The 22,693-nt window shown below is 31.6% G+C and overlaps 1 long non-coding RNA gene across 4 annotated transcripts; it reads right to left on the bottom strand.

Annotated features, from left to right (window-relative positions):
- Positions 1–881: 881 nt before the first annotated feature.
- On the bottom strand, positions 882–22,306 carry LOC127705252 (uncharacterized). Of its 4 annotated transcripts, none has more exons than XR_007983763.1 (5): positions 21,779–22,306; positions 11,890–11,919; positions 7,557–7,701; positions 4,645–4,814; positions 882–3,219 (listed from the first exon to the last, which is right to left on the bottom strand). It is a non-coding gene; the product is annotated as an uncharacterized LOC127705252 (long non-coding RNA). The 4 variants fall into 4 exon arrangements; XR_007983762.1 differs by lacking the exon at positions 21,779–22,306 and adding an exon at positions 13,265–13,390; XR_007983760.1 differs by lacking the exon at positions 11,890–11,919 and having other exon boundaries at positions 21,779–22,296.
- Between the last annotated feature and the right edge of the window lie 387 nt (positions 22,307–22,693).

The raw sequence follows: 22,693 nt of genomic DNA, 5'->3' as shown, positions 1-22,693 counted from the left end.
GCTTTTGTTTGACTGTCCGTACAGTGAAAGACCTAAATGTAGAAAAAACACAATCGTAAATTATAAAAAAAATTAAAAACTGTGAACAATATTCAGTCCATCAAATGAGTATCCTTGTTTAAATAAAACCTTTCCAATTATCGAACTTTCGTGTAGTGTTTGCTTAATACCTTACCATATTTTTGGCCGTTTTGTCGACTGGTACGAACAAATTTAGGCAACACTAGATGATGTTTAATCTCATAAATCGATTGAGAAGGTACGGATTATTTTGTATCAATGTTTCTGATTGGATGACAGTAAGCGTAAAATTCTCTATCTCCTTGTCTGTAACTAAGGAAGCCGACATTTTGAATTGCGGAATGTATTGACATGTAATTTCTACAATAATAAGCAAAAAAACTCACTTGTTGCACCTAAAATCTACTTTTTATCAAAACTTGAGGGAATCTCATGAACACCAAACTGAGAGAGGCTGGATGCGCATTACTTAGCATTTATTTCTAATCTTAGCAACAGACGTTATACTAACCCCTTGGTCAAATCATTAAATATCTTCAAAATTAGATACATTTGTATGATCATGTGTACCATTTTATACAGGTATTGAAACTACATAGATTGGTTCTTATCTCTCTCGCTATCGTTTACACCAATTTCTTCAATATGCTAAGAAAGCAGAGCAACATACTCTCCAATTAAATTTCGATGGTAGACAATATCTTTGTTTTGTATTAAAACTTTTCGACCTTGAACAATGGTAAGGTCCCCTGGTTGTTTTTGCATGGTCATAAGGATCATCTTCGCACTTTTTTGTGACAGTTTCATATCGAAGACATAATATGTTATAACTATCAACTGGGTGACATAAAAAGAGATCAATAGGTATAACTTGTATTGCCTATCATAAATATTTTATTTTTTTCAATATTACAAAAAAAAAACAATATAATTAAAAAATGATATATATATTTATCAATACACAAGTGATAATACATAAACATAAATATATAAGAAAATTTGTGGCAAACATCCGCCTATTGAACTTTAAATTAAAACAAAGTGAACGAATTTAGAAAGAGGAGGGAGGGTTATTTCAACGTAATATCAAATTCAAAAAGTAAAGATAAAGCTTTGCAATAGTAAATATAAAAAATTTACAACAAAGGAAATGCACATATCCAATAACAAGAGTGAAAATAACTAGTAAGTAGATTTCAATGCAAGAACATATACTAATAACATAGGGGCGAAAGATACCAGAGGGACATTCAAACTCATAGATCGAAAATAAACTGACAACCCCATGGCTAAAAAAGAAAAGACAAACAGACAAATAATAGTACACAAGACACAACATAAAAAACTAAAGACTAAGCAACACGAACCCCACTAAAAACTGAGGGTGATCTCAGATTCTCCGGAGGGGCAAGCTGATCCTGCTCCAATAGCATTCTAGTTCAAACTTGGTAGATCAATAAAGTGTAAAATATATATTTCACTGCTTTGCTAATTAAATAACTCAAGTCTAAAATTAAACCATTCTGATAACTGATATCTTTAAGATTAATGACTATATGACTTTAACCGCTTTTTTCCTAAATATGGTGTTGTATGTTATATTGTAAAGTATTAATTTTCATCCTGTCTTGTACATGTGGAAAGTCATCTATTTTCAAAACGGTAGTGCAGCCAAAGAATAAAACTTCTGAGGGAGTTCTCAATGTAAGGACACCAATAACGAATACAAGAATTCCTAGCCAAGCTGCATTAAATACTGTTAATACAGAAATGTTTTGGGATGTTGTTGATATTGCAGAAACAGCAACTCGCTTTTAAATTTTAAATTTTAATAGTATCACTTGCGAAAAAGGGACGGAATGGAAAATTTAAAACTCATCACTCGACAAGAAATAGTAATGGCAAACAAAATAAAAACGACGAAAGGTCAAACAAGTTCTTAAAACACAACATAGAAAACTAAAGACTAAGCAACACTTACTCCCTCAGGGTCAACATATTACTTGTTATCTACATTAAAAAAGCAATACCAAATATGGCATATTGTCAAATGTTAAAATTTTGTAAACATAAATGTACGTACGCAAATATTACTGAATTTACAGTATTCTTAAAATTGTGTTATATAAGATAATAACTAACAAATTAATGATATACAAGTTTTATGTATAAATTTGCGAAGAAAGTCAATAAATATCAAATGCATGTATACTATGAATAAATTTTGACAAATACGAAATTAAAGTCAACAAGAAAGCAAGATGTATATAAAGATGAAAAAGACATGGAAATTAGATATCAGGACACGAAATCGTTCCAAACCATTTAAAAGTAAATAGTATAATGTTTGTTTAAACACACTCAATCACAAACAAATCAATACTTCAATTTAATAACATCATTTTGTATAAATATAGTTGGGAATTCGCCTTTTCAATCTAAAAGACTATGGGTAATCTCATTGTTAGTAAACAAAAATAAAAACAACGTTATGTCATTGGTTGAATTTCATTGTTTATGACGTTATAATTTAATTTTGGATGTAACGCGTCTGCTGATTGGCTGACGTTGTTTTGTTTATCAGCTCATAGACATAATTTAGTCATGTGACCGTGACGTCATCAACGTTTTTTCATTGTTTACTCCGGTTTAAAATGGAATTTAGAATTAAATTATAAGAAATAACTGTAATATTTTATCTGTCTATTCGAAATAACATAACAAATGTGATGCACACTTTAAAATAACCCGCTACGCGGGTTATTCAGTGTGCATCACATTTTTGATGTTATTTCTTCATAGACAGAAAAAATATTACAGTTATTCCTTAAATAAACCAATCACAACGTTTTGGTGTACGCTTTTGAAATATTAACCAGAATGTATTAGATTTCTGAAAAGGCGAATTAGTAAGCATTAATATTCCGATATTGTCGAATCCGATAAAAGGAAGATCACTCAGATTTGGAAAGAGCAATCACTTTGTTGATGGTTGTCCACCAAATGCCGTCGATACTGGTGGTGGCTGATTCACCTCTGGTCTGGATTCAGCATATGTTGGTGGTGGAAGTGGTCCGGCCATTGGTTGTGGTTGTGGTGGTCCGTAAACATTCATTGGTTGGGGTGGAGGATAGCCATGATGATATCCAACATTCGAATACATCTGAGGGGGCCCATAGTGGTAACCACCAGGTCCACCTAAAAATGCGAAAATGTCACTTATTTATGAAAGTATTTGATAATATTTAATTGTTAAAAGAGAAAAAAAATGTCCATATGTTAATTATGCACATAGATGAAAAATAAACAAATAAACACACACATAAATCCAAGTGAAAAAACGGATAAAAAGTAAAATCACAAAAATTACTGAACTCCGAGGAAAATTCAAAAAGGAAAGTCCCTAATCAAATGGCAAAATCAAACGTTCGAACACATCAAACGAATGGACAACTGTCATATTCCTGACTTGGTACAGGCATTTTCTGATGTAGAAATGGTGGATTAAACCTGGTTTTAAAGCTAGCTAAACCTCTCACCTGTATGACAGTCGCATCAAATTCCATTATATTGACAACGATGTGTAAAAGACATGACCAGATTGGGACTAAAATAAACTTCTATGACTTTGTGTATAAGATCAACAGCATAATCAAGAACAATAATATAAATCCTACTCATCTGTGTAAACTATATAAATGTAGCATTTAACTATTGTTTTAGAAAGTATTTTGACGTTTAAATTTTTTTCCTTGTATTCTTATAAACACATTTCAACATATCCCGACTTTGGACAACCACATATCAACGCTTTTAATCGATGATGTTTTGTTTGAGCTAATTAACTAAGAGTAAAGACACATTTTTATTGTTGCGACTTGCATGTTGTTTTTGAGGTTTTCAGTGGGTTTAGTGTTGCCCAGTCTTTAGTTTTCTATGATGTGTTTTGTAAATTTTTGTCTTTTGATCTTTTTTTTTTAAATGACGTTGTATGTTTGTCTTTTGGTCGTTTTTTTTTAATATGGCGTTGTCAGTTTGTCCTTGACTTGAGTTTGGATGTCTATTTGGTATCTTCTTTGTAATTCTTTTGTCTGATTGTTGTGTGTTTCGGTGGATCGCGGATATACAATACATCTATTTTACGCATCTTTTTGATGAATTTTTACCCCATTTATCATTACAAATGTTATTGAACACATTTGAAAGTAAATAATAAAGTACCACTTTTTTAATAAATTATACCTAGGCTATGTAGTGCCCTCTGAAACCGTAATGCAAACTTTTTGTTGATCGAATTATGTTTATGTTGAGACCTTTCACTTGTCATAAGTGACATGACGGATGCAAGAAGTGGAGCCTGATCGGTTTGTCATACTGGAGACATTAGATCACCGTGCTTTCGTGTTGCATAGTCTTCAGGTTTATATGTGATGTGTTGAAGACTGTTGTTTGTCTTATCTTTCTTGTTCGTTTTTTTTTATTTTCATGATAATAATGATATGATCAGTTTTTCTTCCATTTATGATTTATGATGGTCACTTTGGTATCTTCATTCTAATTTTTTGTTGTTTCAGCACAATCAAACTATTTATAAAACTATTTGCGGTTTAATATGTTACATACCCTGTTGTTGTCCTGTTTGAACAACTGAAACCCCGCCTGTTGGATTGACAACTCGCCCATGTTGACCTGCAGATCTTGTACAAGATTTACATATAGCCACAGTCACGGATACAAAAAATATGAAGAAAATTATGCAACCAATTATCAAACCAACAAACGCTCCAATTGATCTAAAATATAACACAAATTATGCATACATGTAACTTGTTTGAATGAAATAAATATCGATATCAATGCCATATCGGTTTCAGTTGTTTATCTGTATTTGTTTTTGCTTAATCGACTTATGACTATCGACCAACGTTATACTACTGTTGTTTTTATTTGCAATATGTTTTGTTACATAAGATCAACGTTCCAGGGTTCTATCATGATGGCCAGTCTGTACATGCTCATTTAATACAAACAATAACAAAAGATTATATCACTATCTACACTATGTTGCCGTAGTATCAACCTTTTTTGATTTTCTTACGCTTTATATTACTTTTCTCCTTGATGCATTTAAATGATCGAGTATATGGTCTCATTTAACAATTAACAGAGCCTATTAATTAACTTGTGGTTTTTAACGACCTCGGCTGGCTGATTAGCCGTCGCACTATTTGAAATCAGAGCCCCCCCCCCCCCCCCCCTATTTTTTTTTTAAATATGGTAATCGTGTTCGGTGTATTTTTGTTGCAGGTCAAAGTGGTTCCTCACAACGTAGGATGATTTATGACATATTTTGATAGAACAAGGGATTTGTATCTCCGATTACCATCTTTAATAGACAAAGCTTTTTTAAACAAAGATGGTAATAGTAGATACACATTCCTTGTTTTATCTACATATATGTCAGAAATAAACCTACTTTGTGAAGAACCACGTTGATTCAAACAAAAATACACTGAATATAAAACATTCTGGACATTTTAATGGATATCAGTCGATATTCCTATAGGTGCATATGTTGCACACTTCTGGCTAGTGGTCATCATGTTGGTAGCTGCACTATGTAGATATTTTATTGTGTGCTTTATCTTGCGGAATATGGTCTAGATCGGAAAGTATGAGTTCGGGGTTGGTGATTGGTGTGGCCTGTTGTAGTGTCAAAAACTTGAAATCAATTTTACTTAATACTGAATAATTTGAATATTTTTTTCAAAAATGTGAATAGTAAAATTGAGAATGGAAATGGGGAATGTGTCAAAGAGACAACAACCCGACCATAGAGCATGAACTATATACTAAAAAACTTTATAAATACAAATTAAGCTGAAGATTTGAACATAATATTAGTAAAATTTAACCTTTGAAAATGCGTCTTAGCGAAAAAATAAAGGCAACAGTAGTATATCGCTGTTCAAAAGTCATAAATCGATTAAGAAAAAACAAATCCGGGTTACAAACTAAAACCGAGGGAAACACGTCAACTATAAGAGGAAAACAACGAAACAACAGAACACTGAAGTGAAACAAAAAACAAACGACAATGCAACACATATAGAAACGAACTATTAGATAACAATTGCCATATTCCTGACTTGGTACAGGAAATAGTTTGAAAAACCAAGTTATTTTTTCCGATGTTTCAAAATGATAAAAGTACAGGGTATGAAGATTGAGTATTTTCAGTTCCTATCTAATTATTACTGTTTAATTAAATCTGTCTATTTAATGATTACTTCAGTTTTTTTACCAGTTGTAAATACATAAATCCTTGTGGAAATGATTTTACATTTGGCTATGAATTACATGAAAAAGGTGAATCAAGAAATGATCATAAACTGCTATTTTAATTTCTCTACTCCTTTGACAATTTTACTCTTTCCGAACCCATCGATGAATAAAGTCAATCAACAAGTGGTTGCCGATGATCTCAGAAGATGAGTCGAAATGATTGGACGAGTTTAAGGGTCATCACCTTTATCAGCTAAATGAATGAATCAAAATATGATAACAGGTTTTAATAAAATTGACAACTTTGTGGAATGTGGAAGGCGCTCGAAGTGGATTTTCGTTTATCAAAAGATGAAACTTTATTTGTTAATCATTAGAGAAACAGATTCTTACATACATGTAGGTACTCGAGGATTATCAGATTTATCCAATCTCAATAGATAAATTATCGCCGAGGCGCGGACTTTAAAATTGATCATTTAACTATCTAGATTGGATAAATCCGATAATCCACTGATATCAATGTAAGAATCTATATGTATATATAGTACTGGATCGATACCAATACTGGTGGACTATTATTCCCTGATGATATCATCCCCTCAACAGTCAGCGGTTCAGAACTGACATAATTTAGATCATGTCTTCCTTAAATTGTTCATTTATTTTTTCAAAAAATATTAAGAAACATACGGTTCAAATCCCTCAGAGAAAGTTGACTGTAGGTGCATTTGGTTATCATTTATATGTATCCTTTCGACATATACCTCTTCACGTTGTTCGATACCACAACATTATTGGCTTTCAAATATGGGTCTTTGTCCGTCCCTGATGAAGCCATATTCAGATAAAAACGCTTTGGCGATTACAATTCATTTTCATCTTTTTCATTACTACTATATATTTAAGTGTCAAGTACAGTTAATTATTTCTACATGTGAACGATGGAAGTCGGCATATATATGACATAACTTCCTAAAATTTCTCAGTGCCTATCCTATTAATTGAGAGAAAATGGTAGGCAGGTGGAAATGACAGATTCTAAATGAGCTGAAGAACATATTGCCAATAATCGAAGATGACATGGTGTATGGGCGTTCATAAAGAATTTTGTTTTTGAAGGGAAACAAGTTATACATCTTTCAAATGCTTACAGTTACAAACGACATAAATGTATCCAATCTATAAGGAGGAGGTTTTTAATAAGATAAACACTTTAAATGGTGTGTTAAAACTGTCTTAAATCTTACAGCGATCCGATGTGGGCTGAATAATCGTAATAGTCGTAGTAGTAGTACCAACAGTACTCATTTCCATGATAACCATAACAAGATCCAGAGCAATAGGAACAGTACAAGGTAGAAGAGGTGTAACAACACCTCGAAGAAACTAATCCTGAAATTTAAAAAAAATGTTAGAAAACATAACAAAAATAAAAAGTTAAACAGGCCAATTTTTGGCCCCTTGAATTCGAAAATCAAAAATTGTATACATCTACCAAATAACATCCTTTATATATTATGTTCATATGACATTGGCTAGTCAGTCGGACATCAATATCATAATTTTGAAATTTGTTTTGCGGATTAGGCTTCAAACTTCTTACATACAGAGTAAAACAGCAAAAAATACCAAATAAGCCTCATTTTGAGATCTTGTCTCTAAAACTTAGATAAGAGCAATATCTTTACTCAAAAAGAAATTTTGCTACACAATGTATTTTAATAAGATCTACATAAATGTAACAAATCTTTATGGTTAAAGATGCTGCTCATATATATTTTGACCAAAAAATATGCATGAAATGGACAGCTTAGGGGAAATATGTATATTTTAATATGTTTATGACGTCAAAGTAACATCACATGTTACCTTTCTGCACTTAAATGTTTAGATAAAATCAACAGGTAGGCTTGAATAATGTTACTATTTTTTGTACTTAATTGCTCTTATTATACCTAATTCTTTATAATTAAGTTAAGAGATAAAAGATGAAAAAGAATCAATGCTGCCTGCACTGAGGTGTTACCGCCTGTCCTGACATGTTAATGCTGCACTGTGATTATGAACATAAAGGCAGAACTAACGATACATGTATGACTATCAGTAATTTATTATTCAAAACTCCTGCACCCTTAAGATTCACAAATTTTCAATCACTTTTGTTGAAAAGTTGTCCTATTTTCATATTACTAAAATTAATATTATTACTAAAAAATCAAAAGACTTTTTCCGTGTGGGCAACACGTATTACTGGAATAGCATTTGTCACGAACACCAATGAATAAAAGTAAATAAGGAGAAAAAACAAGCATAAAACTCAATGTGCACCTAGCGAACAGACACATTTCAAATGTGTCAAAGGGATTTGAAACCTTAGATGTAGCACAATAACATAAACACATTTAAGTTCACATCTAGTTTTAGATTAGTAAGTGTTGCTCAAACGAAAGTTTTCTGTGTTTTTGACATTTACATATGGTGTTTAAGCAAACAAATTAAATAGCCTGGGTTTTGCCAAAGAACTATTCGTAATTTTTCTCGAAAGTTCATCGAAGGGTACCAGGATATAAAATATTTAGTGTCTACTTTACAAATAATACATGATGGTCTGAAGAGTTATAGATTATAGATGCTAACGTCGTGTATCATTTATCTCCTTTACAATTTCTTTGAATGTTCTTTTTATTTGATTTTTTTTTATAATTATCCTTTTGGTCGTATGATCGTTGACATGGCACGGTATTTGTTCATTCAGCTTTTGTTTTTTTGTCTTTGAACTTCCTGATGCAGGTTGGTCTAAATGTTCAATATGAAATTTAGACAACTGTCATACAAGTGGAATATTAAGCAATCCATAAAAACCAGGATTAACTTCGAAAAATGTTTTTACTAGTTTTCCGTTCGTTCCGTTGTTTGTTATCGGCGAGGGTTTGATTTTGTCAGGTTTTATGGCCTTTCCCCCTTTTTGAACTTGCTTTGGAGTTCCGTATATTTTTTTAATACTTTTTACAAACAAAATATATCAAATGAACTAAGCATAGACTAATTGGCGGATAATGCTCTTTGGAACGAATTGCCCACCAGATGCAGTATCTGTATAGATAATTAAGATAAAACATACAAGCTTCTACGGGTTAAGTTAAAGCATTGTCAAACATTCATGTCATGATGATTATCAGAGTGCATGTCTTTGTCTTTTCATAGATGTCTAGGCCGTGCAATGTCGACTGAATTTCAACATTTTGTTGTCTTCACTATATTTGGCGTGATTAGTTGAAAAAAATATCAAGATAACAGACAAGAGAATAAGATTGAATGCTGTAACCTACTTTGGCATCTCTAAGATGTTGGCAGTGTATTGTTGTATGTATTTTTGATATTTTGATGTATTTGCTATATGTGATTGGTAGTAAAGTTATCATTATGAAATGCTATCGTTCAATTCGGTATTTTCCTATATAATTATAACTGGTACATCTAAGGCGAGTATTGGTCGTGCATTGTCGCAAAGAATTTTTGTCATTTTAATTTATTTACTTTATGTGGCATGTAAAGTTAACCGGATAATAAGGGATAAAACCTGGCTCTAATGTTTCAACCTTTTCGATATTCTTCTACATGCACCTATCATTTCTAGGGGGCCGCGGTGGCCGAGTGGTCTAAGTAGTTACTACTGTAATCACTAGCCAGTCAACACTGAGGTTGTGAGTTCGAACCCCGCTCGTGTGGGTGCACTCGACTCCAATCTTAATTGACTAGGGTTGTCAGTTTCCCTATCGACGGTCGGTGGTTTTCTCCGGGCACTCCGGCTTCCTCCACCAATAAAAACTGACCGCCACGAAATAGCCGAAAAGTGGCGCTTAAAAGTGGCGTTAAAACACCAACAATCAATCAATCAATCATTTCTAGGGGTGTGACAGTGTTGTATTGCTTTCTGGGTTTTGGACTCTGTGTTGTCTTTTCTATATACGACATCAACACAATGGATCCAAAAATAGAGAAAAACATGAAATGCTTGGTTCTCAATTTAAATATTAGATCATACAAAGCAAAATGAATAAATCTTTATCTTTTTGTACATGTTTGTACATTTATAGTTTACAGTCAGCCTTTAAGATTTAAATGTCTATTATTTATCATGTCTTTTACATCGAATAAAAGGATTTTGTACAAGATAAACGATATCTTTACAATACATTGTTGTAATATTTATTAGATTCTATGCCCGTTATATAATGTAATTTGTTAATATTATCCGGCTAATTCCTTAGTGTACAATTGTTATGTACCAGAATCAGACAATTCCATTCACAATTTTATAAAGAAATCCGCAACAAGTTTTTAACAATAGAAATTTAAGACGGAGAACTGACATTTTATTGAAGGTCTTACTGTGTATTTGCGTTGAAGATCAACCCTTTTTAATAATTGAATTATTACATTACACCCCTGACCACCTATTACACCCTGCGTTATTACCATTCAAAGTGTATATGATTGTTTTTCGATTTTTGTTCTATACTGGTTGCGAACCAGTTACCGTCAGTTACCAGTTACTGTCACCTGAAATTCTATACAATAATAGACGCTTTACGTAAATATGACGTACTGCTATTATCTACACTATAACTTTCATTTAATTGTTAAAAAATTTGTTTTGTTTGATCAGATTAAAACACGAAATTCTGAGTTTTCAATTTTTTTAACACGTTTGTTGAAGATACGCGTGCGGTAACATGACTTCATCATTAAATGACGTCCTCGATTGTAGAAAAAACGTACCGTTTTCATACAAACTGATATCAAAGCTTACTTTAGAACAAACAATGCTTTTTTATAAGATTTAAAAATGATTTATTAATTCAAAAATTTATGTTTTTGCTTTTATTGAATACAGTGTTAGTTGTTGGTTTAAAGTATTTTAAATTCTCACCCCCAGTTTTTGGTGGGGTTCGTTGTTGCTTAGTCTTTAGTTTTCTATGTTGTGTCTTGTGTACTATTATTTGTCTGTTTGTCTTTTTCTTTTTTAGCCATGGATTTGTCAGTTTATTTTCGATTTATGAGTTTGACTGTCCCTCTGGTATCTTTTGCCCCTCTTTTTTAATGTGGTCAAGATTTAGAGAGAGTTAGAAAAGATTTGGAATTTTGGACAGAAGGACAATATGATAGTTTACTTGACACCCTACATTTTTCTAACCATAAATTAACAAAATATGAAACAAAAGTTCAGATTGAGCAAAACTTTCTACTATTTAGTAACTGGATTCTGAAGTAACGGTAGCTGGTCCTCGTACTCAAAACGGTTTCACACAAAAATTGCCACAATCGTACCATGCATTACCTAAGTTATAAAAGGAATTGAAGTCCGAGTCTATGGTGGTAGAAATAATTTTTGGCAACCCGTTATATGGTTAAGAAAAAGTTCAAACGGAACTCTTGTTTAAAAATATTTGAGAAAAACTGCGAATTGCTAACGGAACTGGTACTGGACCAGTAAAAGTTAGGATTATTGACAATAATTTAATTTTCTGGGAAAAAACCAATGAACATTGTCAAAAGTTTAAGATGTAAATGTTTTACCTTCTTTTATTGCTGCAGCTTATATTTTTGCTGAAACCATAAAAAATATAAAATGTTTTTTTTTTCATGACGTATTTAAACAATAAATAGTAAAATCACAAAAATACTGAACTCCGAGAAAAATTCAAAACGGAAAGTCCCTAATCAAATGGCAAAATCAAAAGCTCGAACACATCAAACGAATGGATAACAACTGTCATATTCCTGACTTGGTACAGGCATTTTCTTATGTAGAAAATGGTGGATTAAACCTGGTTTTATAGCTAGCTAAATATTCTGTATTTTTTTTTTCACCAAAGGAAAACTATTAGTCGACACATTCTTTCACCATTACAATATGTGACCTATTTTATAATGTTCATATTTTTGCTCGCTACAGGATGTGTCAATCTTCGGAAAAGGGATAAATTTCAACTGATAATTACAGAAATTGTATTTGCATATTGTAAGATGATGTATTGTTAAGATTAATAACTTCGTACAGCCTTACATGTACACAGATATATCATTCCATTCTGAAATCAGTGGAGTTTCTGTATCACATCACTACTTCATTGTTCACTACTCTATCGGATGAATTAAACCAAAAAAACACTTTACGGGTATTGAAGTTTATTGACGTTTTTTTAGTCCCAGAAATGGACGTGCAATTTACCTTTTTAACAATTTTTACATGACATTCGATACAAGATATGCCAATAATCACAACCTTGCATTGTGAATGATAAAATAGAAAAGCAACATATACGTCTTACATTTCTCTTCCTTCTGATGTTTACATTAAAATTGTTTAAATTTAAAGTCGACAGTAGTTTACAGATTTCCAAATCTCGTTTATTAATTTTAAAGACATGAATCAACATGTTTCCGATAGAAGTTATGACATTTTTTCTTTCCCCTCTCATTTGTATCAGGTTGTAATTCTTTTCGCATTTACATACAAATGGAAAAAAAAATGATTTCTCTGCAAGATGTGAGAAATAATTTTTACGAATGTTGTATCGCTGTATTTTTAACTGTACACAAATTTAGTGTTTAATAGCCATGTAAGATAAAACTGAAATATGCTAATGTTTGCTTCCTTACATTGCACGATGACCAAAGTTAATATATAACATTATTTAGTTCGTTCATTAAAGAAGTTAATTGAACTAAAAAAGATTCAATAATCTTTACTTTTTTTAATTTATATGGCTTTTTATCATACAATCTTCTATCTAATGACTTCAATTGGTATGCTGGGAAAAACTTTTATACAAAGTTGGTAGATATGAATAGGCGTAAAACTCGTGGCATTCTTAATTAATAAATTAAGACAATTGCTTAAGCTAACGTTTTGAAAATACTATTCGAATTAACTAAAAACAATTCTCACCAAATTTAAAAATCATAAATAAGATCCACAAATACATTTTCACTTTAAAATCCATGATATTAAGAAAACTAGATATTACAATAAATTTGGAAAAATCTTGTCGTTTCGACACAACAGTTAACACAAATGTAGTGTGAACAAATATATATTTAAACTTTATCTCATGTACTTATAATAAAGAAACTTTTGTCAATAAACTGCACTTAATAACATGTTTAAATGCGAGTACATACATAGCAAAATTAATAAAATGTAATCTTTTTAATCTTTAACTAATATATACTATTGACTATATATCAGTTTCAAATGTCTACTGCCTTTTTAAATATTTTATACCCCAAAAAGTGGATTTAGTTCAATTGAAACAGTTCACATATATTATGCCATAAAGGAAGAATTTTTGAAATAAATACAATTGTATTTTTTAGACTTCTTCACTTGTTATTTTCTGAAATAAGTTGATATTACCAAACATTGCAATATGTGCTAGTGACCAACTTAAACTTCTATTTAGGGTGAGATTTTACACCATATTGAAGTTGTATTTCTAATTTCATAAAAATAATACACCATCTTCCTTCTAAAAATTCACCGTTAGCTATTGTAATTGAACTAATGATATGACATTATTTTCGTTTTTATGTGCGAACAATTGAAATGATAGTCCTTTAGATCTAAAACCGCGAATAACATCAAACTTTGCTCTGCATAGATTCAACAGTTTTGAAGAAAATTGAGAAATTATCTGCAAATATAGGCAATAGTTTTAAATCTTATAAAAAAAACTAAAAATACAAATCAAAGTCAGTCAGAAACAATCAGAAAGAATAGCATAATGTCACAATCATCATATCATATCGATGATATAGTTCTTATTTGGTCAAAATAACGAAATAACATTGCCATAATGTTCAGAAGTTAATATATAGAGGAAGCTGTTGATTCGAACCCTGTACATCATCACGTAAAAAAGGTATAATTTCATGTATTACAAGCGGAAATGTATTATAATAGGTATCTAAAAAAAAAAACACAAAAAAAAACTGTCATATTCCTGACATGGTTCAATAGACAAAAGAAGATGTGGTATGAGTGCCAATGAGACAATTCTCCATCCAAGTCACAATTTGTTAAAGTAAACCATTATAAGTCAAAGTACGGTCTTCAACACGGAGCCTTGGCTCACACCGAATAGCAAGCTATAAAGGGCCCCCAAAATGACTAATGTAAAACCATTCAAACGGGGTAACCAACGATCTAATCTATATAAAAAAAAAAGAGAAACGAGAAATATTTATGAACCACATCAACAACAAACGACAACCACTGAACATCAGGTTCCTGATTTTGGACAGGTGCAAACAAATGCAGCGGGTTTAAACGTTTTAATAGGTACCAACATTCACCCTTACCTGAAACAATAGTGTAACATCATAACATAGAAAGACACACTATAAAAAATCAATTGAAATGGCTTGACTCAATCAAAAAACATATTAACACAAGTGAATATACACTGAACGAATGAATTTGATATATGACATAATGTAATTACAAAATCAATAAAATAAGGGGTGAGATGTTAAACAATTTCAGAAAGTTAACCATAACCTTAAACAAAATGCCGCCAAATAGAATAATGTACACAGGTTAATGAAAATAATTTTGCTCCAACAGCTTTCATGATACGCATGTCCTTATGTAGAAAAGTGTGGATTACACCTGGTCTTATAGCTAGCTAAACCTCTCATTTGTATGACAGTCGCATATAATTTATAAAGGCAACAGTAGTATACCGCTGTTCGAAAGTCATAAATCGATTGAGAGAAAACAAATCCGGGTTACAAACTTAAACCGAGGGAAACACATTAACTATAAGAGGAAAACAACGAAACAACAGAAGCACTGAAGTGTAACAAAGAAACAACGACAATGCAACACACACAGAAACGAACTATAAGATAACAACTGCCATTAACAAAGTTCTTGGTCAAAATATCGAAATAACATCATAAACATTGTAATACTTTTAGATTAGATCTAATATTTCAGCCTTCTTTCTTGGAAGCTGATTATTGAAACCGTGTACATCATCACGTAAAAAAGTTATAATTGTATGTATCAAAAACAAAAATGTCTATACATTTTAGTAAAATAACAAACAAATATGAAAATTATAAACTTAAATATAAAAAAGAAGATGTGGTATGATAGCCAATGAGACAACTCTTAACAAGAGACCAAATGACACAAAAATTAACATCTATAGGTCACCGTACGGCCTTAAACAATGAGCAAAGCCCATACCGCAATGTCAGCTATAAAAGGCCCCGAAATGACAAATGTAAAACAATTCAAACGAGAAAACTAACGGCCTTATTTATGTACAAAAAATGAAGGAACAACAAATAAGTATTACATCAACAAACGACAACCACTAAATTACAGGCTCCTGACTTGGGACAGGCACATACATACAGAATGTGGCGGGGTTAAACATGTTAGCGGGATCCCAACCCTCCCCCTAACCTGGGAAAGTGGTGTAACAGTATAACATAAGAACGAAGTATAAAAATAAAGTCTATTATTCAAAATACTAAGGTTTTTCTTATCCCAGGCATAGATTACGTTAGTGTTTGGCACAACTTTTTGGAATTTTGAGTCCTCAATGCTCTTCAACTTTATACTTGTTTGGCTTTCTAACTATTTTGATCTGAGCGTCACTGATGAGTCTTGTGAAGACGGAACGCGCGTCTGGCGTATCAAATTATAAGCCTAATACCTTTGAAAACAATGATCGAATGGAAAAATCGAAGCTTCAACACATAAAACGAATAGAAAACAACTGTCATATTCATGACTTGGTAAAGGAATTTCCTTAAGTAGAACATGGTTGATTGAACCTGATTTTATGACTAGGTCAACCTATCACGTGTATAACAGTCGCATATAATTCCATTATATTGACAACTCGTGAGCAACACAAACAAACCAAAACAATAGTATAAAAGTCAAAAATTAGGGTACAGCAGTCAACATTATGTTATAATCTTAATCACTATAAAAACAAACAACTATAGTAAGTTCGGCAAGGGCCATATTAGGTCCATTGTTTCAAGATAAACAAATGTTCCAATATGGTGAAAAGTTCCGTTAGAAAATGAAATAGAACTATATATGTACAGCTTTTCTTATAAAGCATAAACTAATACAACATAAATGGATCGTAAGTAGAGATTTCGTTGAAAAACGTTTGCATTTCAATTAAATCAAGACCAAGGAAATTCAGAATACAGAGCGCAGCCTTCGACAAACTAAATTTTCAAGTTAGATATGTAAAATCTTATGACAAACAAGTTATATAGGATCTTATCTGCGAAGCATGCGCTTTATACTTCCAGACATTAAAACGTATGTAAATTGACCTATTTTCATTGAATGTAATGGAAAATCAATAGGTGTGCTTTATGTAATGTCATTTAAAGTACCCTTATACGTAAATTTTCAACAAATAGTTGTATTTCTATCTAGTCATTGTTTTAGCTTCCATTCAATGTAATATTGTTCAATAAATCCTAATTAGAAATTGTACCTAGGAATAGGTGTCATTTTAGGGCTTTATAGAAATTATTCCTGATATTTTTTTTCCACAGAAAGGAAAGTATTTAATGCATAGGAGGGTTGAGATCTCAAAAACATGTTTAACCCCGCCGCATTTTTGCGCCTGTCCCAAATCAGGAGCCTCTGGCCTTTGTAAGTCTTGTATAATTTTTAATTGTAGTTTCTTTTATATAATTCGGAGTTTAGTATGACGTCCATTATAACTGTACTAGTACATATTTTTGTTTAGGGACCAGCTGAAGCACGCCTCCGGTGCGAGTTTTTCTCGCTGTACTGAAGACCCATTGGTGGCTTTCGGCTGTTATCTACTCTTTGGTCGGGTTGTTGTCTCTTTGACAAATTCCCCATTTTTAATTTTCAATTTAATAAAAAAAACAAATTGTGAGACACCATTTGTCAATTGTGTAATATTCTGATAATTATTATATAAACTCATCATAAATACCAGGATTTAATTGTGTAAGCCAGACGCGAGTTATTGCCCACAAAAGATTCACCAGTGACGCTCGAATCTAAACTTTTTTTAAATGGACAAATAAAGTACGCAGTTTTGAAAAACATTCAAGACCCAAAGTTCCATAAAGGTTTTGCCAAATACAGCATCTCTGCATTGAATACCTATTGGTGACCTTCTGCTGTTGTCTGTTCTATGGTCGGGTTGTTGTCTCTTTGACACATTCCCCATTTCCATTCTCAATTTTATAGGTAGTGTATTCCTGGGGTAGAACATCTTTAGTAGTAGTGTTTCGATAAATTCAAGGTTTTGTAAACAGTTAATGTCTAATTATATGTATACGTATACATAATAACTGATATTATAGGTGAAACGCATTCGGGAAGTAAATAATTAGAAATGTTATGCATTGAGTTATAATGCATGACCTTTTACCTTCTCACTGTCGAACTTCCTGGTTTGTGTTTGTTTTCATTTCAATGCCTTGACTACAACTAACATGTTACTAAATATTCAATCATTTCTCAGAATTCATTATTCATTCCAAAAAATATTTAAACAGATATAAAAAGAAGTTTAAGCTAGTTGACATTTTGCATATGTTAAAGACCTCGACGATTCATTTTTAGAAGTTGTCAATTGACATAATTATCAATGTAAGGTTCTTTCACAGTATTTTTATTATTATATGATACTGTTAAGTTAAATTAATTACGTCACGCTTAACGTTTAAATCATGTGGTATGCACAAAAATCCTGTTTTTCTCTTAATTATTGGTCGTGTCAATCGTCAATTGCAAAGACAGCTGTTAAAAATCCCTAAATGATTGACAGAGAGGTTAACCAATACTGTTGGTAATGTTTTTAGTCAAGTTTTCCCCCTTCTGATTTTGTCCATTTCCACCCATTTCAGTCTGTTATTGCAGTAATGTGGTAAACATTGAAACCTTTATAAACAATACTAAAGTGGATTATGTGGCATTTCAGCATACGAGAAACATTGCTGATGTAAATCTGCCTGCCATGACATCTAACGGTAAAAAAACTGACGTTGTACTCGTTATACTGTGTTGCAAATGACGTTGCCTAATTTGATTGAAATGACGTAACGTTAAACTAAAGGTTGACCGGGTCCATTGGTGGTCACTTACGAGTTATGACTACCTGCTCTGAAGTTTAAGGGACTTAAAAGTAATTTCATAGCGCGAAATTGTTCTAAAAAGAACGTGCATTAAATTCTGTCTGTAAATTTCTAATAACTTAATTTCGATTTTTTTTCTCAGTCGTGATAAAAAAGAAAATCAACAACTTTTTACTGATTAAAACTTGGCAATGGATTCACGGAAAAAGTTAAATCACAAAAATACTAAACTCAGAGGAAATTTCAAAACGGAAAGTCTCTAATCAAATGGCAAAATCAAAAGCACAAACACATGATACGAATGGACAACAACTGTCATATTCCTGACTTGGTACAGGCATTTTCTTATGTAGAAAATGGTGGATTAAACCTGGTTTTATAGCACTAAACCTCTCACTTGTATGACAGTCGCATCAAATTCGCATCAGGAAATGTTTAACGTAGACAAATTCTCAAAAAATCATGTATGCGCTTCTAATTTCGCGTCACGAAATTCGTGCAACGTCAAAATTCCTCGATATTTGATTGTCTGAGGAAATTACGGTATTGATTTTTATATTCATAAAGGAGTAAGGGAAGCATGATAAGTAATGAAATGAATATACGTCATGATTTGATGAAGAAAAAAAAATATGTGTTGCGTTTTTAAAGTCCGTCAGTATACTATAGAAAATACACAGCAATTTTAGATCTTATTGTATTGAACATTCGACATGTTCGTTATATTTGAACGTTATATAATTACTGAAGGATAGTGTGTGATGTGATATTTCAATGTGTGAGATGTGTGTTATGTGTGTGATGGTTGTGATGTGTGTGATGTGTGTGATGTGATAATTCAAATCTTGTTTGCTTGAACTCACATCTTCAAATGCCCAGACGATGTTAAATTTTGTTATATGTCACATGTATCACAATGATTTTGTTGAATCTTAATTTTACCCCTAAACATTTGTTAAATATAGCAAATGAAATTATAAATTCAAAGAGAAATCAATTCAATAATGTTTGTTTTAATGGTGAACCATTGGAGCATAACCTTCTCAAGTAACCGATAAAATATGTGACATGCACAGACACAAAACCTTTTAAGTTTAAAAAACTTGTTTTACATGTTTAAAGGTTAAACATCTTTCCTATAAACTATAAACAACTGACGTACAAGATAGCTATGAAACCAGGTTTGACCCACCAGTTTCTTCCGAAAATGCTTCTAACAAGTCAGGAATATGACAGCTATTTTTCACACGTTCCGTTGATTGATAACGTCTGATCTTGGCAGTTTAAATGAACTTACCTTTTTGAATTGACATTGGAGCTGGATATTTTGTTATACTGTTTTATATGAATATGACAGTTGTTATCCATTCGTTTAATGTGTTTGAGCTTTTGATATTGCCATTTGATAAGGGACTTTCCTTTTTGAATTTTCCTCGGAGTTCAGTATTTTTGTGATTTTACTTTTTACATTAGATTTCTCTGTTATATTCTGCAATTTATAATAGAACCCTTCATTTTCTATTTTCAGATTTCCAGATATAGAGCACTCGACTGCAGCACGTTCAATAAACAAACTGACATTGTCAATGTTAAAAATAAACAAACTGACATTGTCAAGGTTAAAAATAAACAAACTGACATTGTCAAGGTTAAAAATAAAAAACGACGAAAAGACAAACTAAACTCCACAATATGACTGTCATACAAGTGAGAGGTTTAGCTGCCTATAAAACTAGGTTTAATCCACCATTTCCTACATACCAGAAAATGCCTTTACCAAGTCAGGAATATGACAGCTGTTTTTCACACGTTCCGTTGATTGATAACGTCTGATCTTGACAGTTTTAATGAACTTACCTTTTTGAATTGACATTGGAGCTGGATATTTTGTTGTAATGTTTTATATGAATATGACAGTTGTTATCCATTCGTTTAATGTATTTGAGCTTTTGATTTTGCCATTTGTTTAGGGACTTTCCGTTTTGAATTTTCCTCGGAGTTCAGTATTTTTGTGATTTTACTTTTCAAAAAGGTCATGTTAAACAATAAGGTAATTTAAAAAAATAGCAAGTCTAGTATTGATACATGTAGTTGGAATCCTACAATAGTGTATTTTCTTAACATAGGAAGTCCAATAGTTATATATGTAGTTGGTATTTAACAATAGTGTATTATCTCAAGGATAGTAAATACCACATGAATACCATATTGTTAATTTGAGGACGATACACAATAACTTCTTTACACAATATAATAGATTTTAAATGATGCCATCGTTATGCTTCAACAGGTTATAAATTTAACGGCGCAAAAAATTTGTATTCATATTTCAAGTTAACAATAATTTTAATGAACAATGGATTAATCGTCAATGTAAAACGTTTTCAGAACTGATCAGAGAGTTTTCGAAAAATGATTTATAATAACGAAAGTAAAAGTGTATTTTTTAGCTGACTGTTAGAATATTTTGTGGCCATCATCGAGTCTAGAAATCTATTTTCAAGGTTTATTTCTTATGTAATTATTATTACTACTATCTTAATTGTTTATGTTGTGGTTGAGTCATCTTTGGTTTTATTTTGTAGAAAACATCAATCAAGGACTTCAAGATATATATATATATTCTTTTTCCAGAAACGAATTTTTCAATCATAAAAAGCCCAACTCAGATTTATTTAATTTATTATAATTTTCTTGAAGTTTGTGTAAAATATATATGGTAGGCAAATTGCTATTAGTAGACAGCTAGAAGTTGCAAACCTTCATATCATAGCACTAGTGAATAGCTAGAAGTTGCCAACCTTCAAATCATATCACAAGTGAACGGCTAACAGTTGCAAAGCTTTATATCATAGCACTAGTGAACAGCTAGAACTTGCTACCATTCATATCATAATACAAGTGAACAGCTAAAAGTTGCTAACCTTCATATCATATCACAAGTGAACAGCTAACAGTTGCTAACCTTCATATCATATCACAAGTGAACAGCTAAAAGTTGCTAACCTTCATATCATATCACAAGTGAACAGCTAAAAGTTGCTAACCTTCATATCATAGCACTAGTGAACAGCTAGAAGTTACAAACCTTCAAATCACAGTACTAGTGAACACCTAGAAGTTGCTAAACTTCATATCATAGGATTAAATTTTAATTAAGTTAATTCAATTCTGTTACATCATGAACATAGTATAACTTTAGTCAATTTTACTGTAGTGATGTCTGAAAAGATTTGCATTGGTACGAATGAGTCATTTCTGAACATACATTATAGGATTGGAGTTAGGAAAAACTTACCAATTTTCAAAGAGTAAAGTACAATCCACCACAAAGTCCTTGTTATAAAATCCATTCTTATAATCCAGTAACTTTTCAAGGTATACCTGATGCAATGATTTACTTATAACAAATAAATTGTAAGTATATATTTAGATATAGCGTTTTGTCAAAACTAAAGTCATACAAAAGTAAACAAGTCTTTATTGTGCAATGGCATTATGTTAGGTACCTGTGTTTAAAATTTATTTTTAAAATTTTAATTGTACGAATTAAGGAAGTGAAACAATATGTATCCATGTTTACCATATCTGAGGTAAATAACAGCACACGTGATTAAGAAAATAAATCATCGAAATCGATACATTAAACATGAATGTAGTTAACCGAAATCTTTAAAATGTATATTGCAAAACATGAATTTCAGTCCCAATCACCAGCACAAGGTAATCTTCTCTTGCAATTTTTGGCTTCAAAGATTTTTATATACTTTTACAGTTAAATCAGTGCGTCTAGTGTTATTTGGTAGGATAACAAGGGTACAAATAGGTGTAGAATTTTGTAAACATTAAATGGCTTAATCCAAAAATTATTTAAACTTAAAACTATTGAATAAATTTTGTTTTGATATTAACGTCTTTTTTTAATTAGAGTAGGGATCAGCTTTGCGATTTGAAGAAATTGACGAAAGACACACACCATCATGCCATTTATAAAAACGGCTTTCAACACAGCACTACATACAAGCACTATCAAGTTAATCAAAACAAATCTTACAAAAATGTTGAGATATTGATATGTTATTTTCGAAACGACATTTGAATATTCAGCATGTCCCGTCACGAGAACTTACAATTTTTTTCTGATTAAAAGGTTACCCTTTCAGCGTTATTTGGATGAATGTAGATTTTCTCATGGTACAAAAAAGGCAAAAGA

The sequence above is a fragment of the Mytilus californianus genome, unplaced genomic scaffold (assembly GCF_021869535.1).
Source record: "Mytilus californianus isolate M0D057914Y unplaced genomic scaffold, xbMytCali1.0.p SCAF_6, whole genome shotgun sequence".
Classification (NCBI taxonomy): domain Eukaryota; kingdom Metazoa; phylum Mollusca; class Bivalvia; order Mytilida; family Mytilidae; genus Mytilus; species Mytilus californianus.
This window is presented reverse-complemented; position numbering and strand designations above follow the sequence as displayed.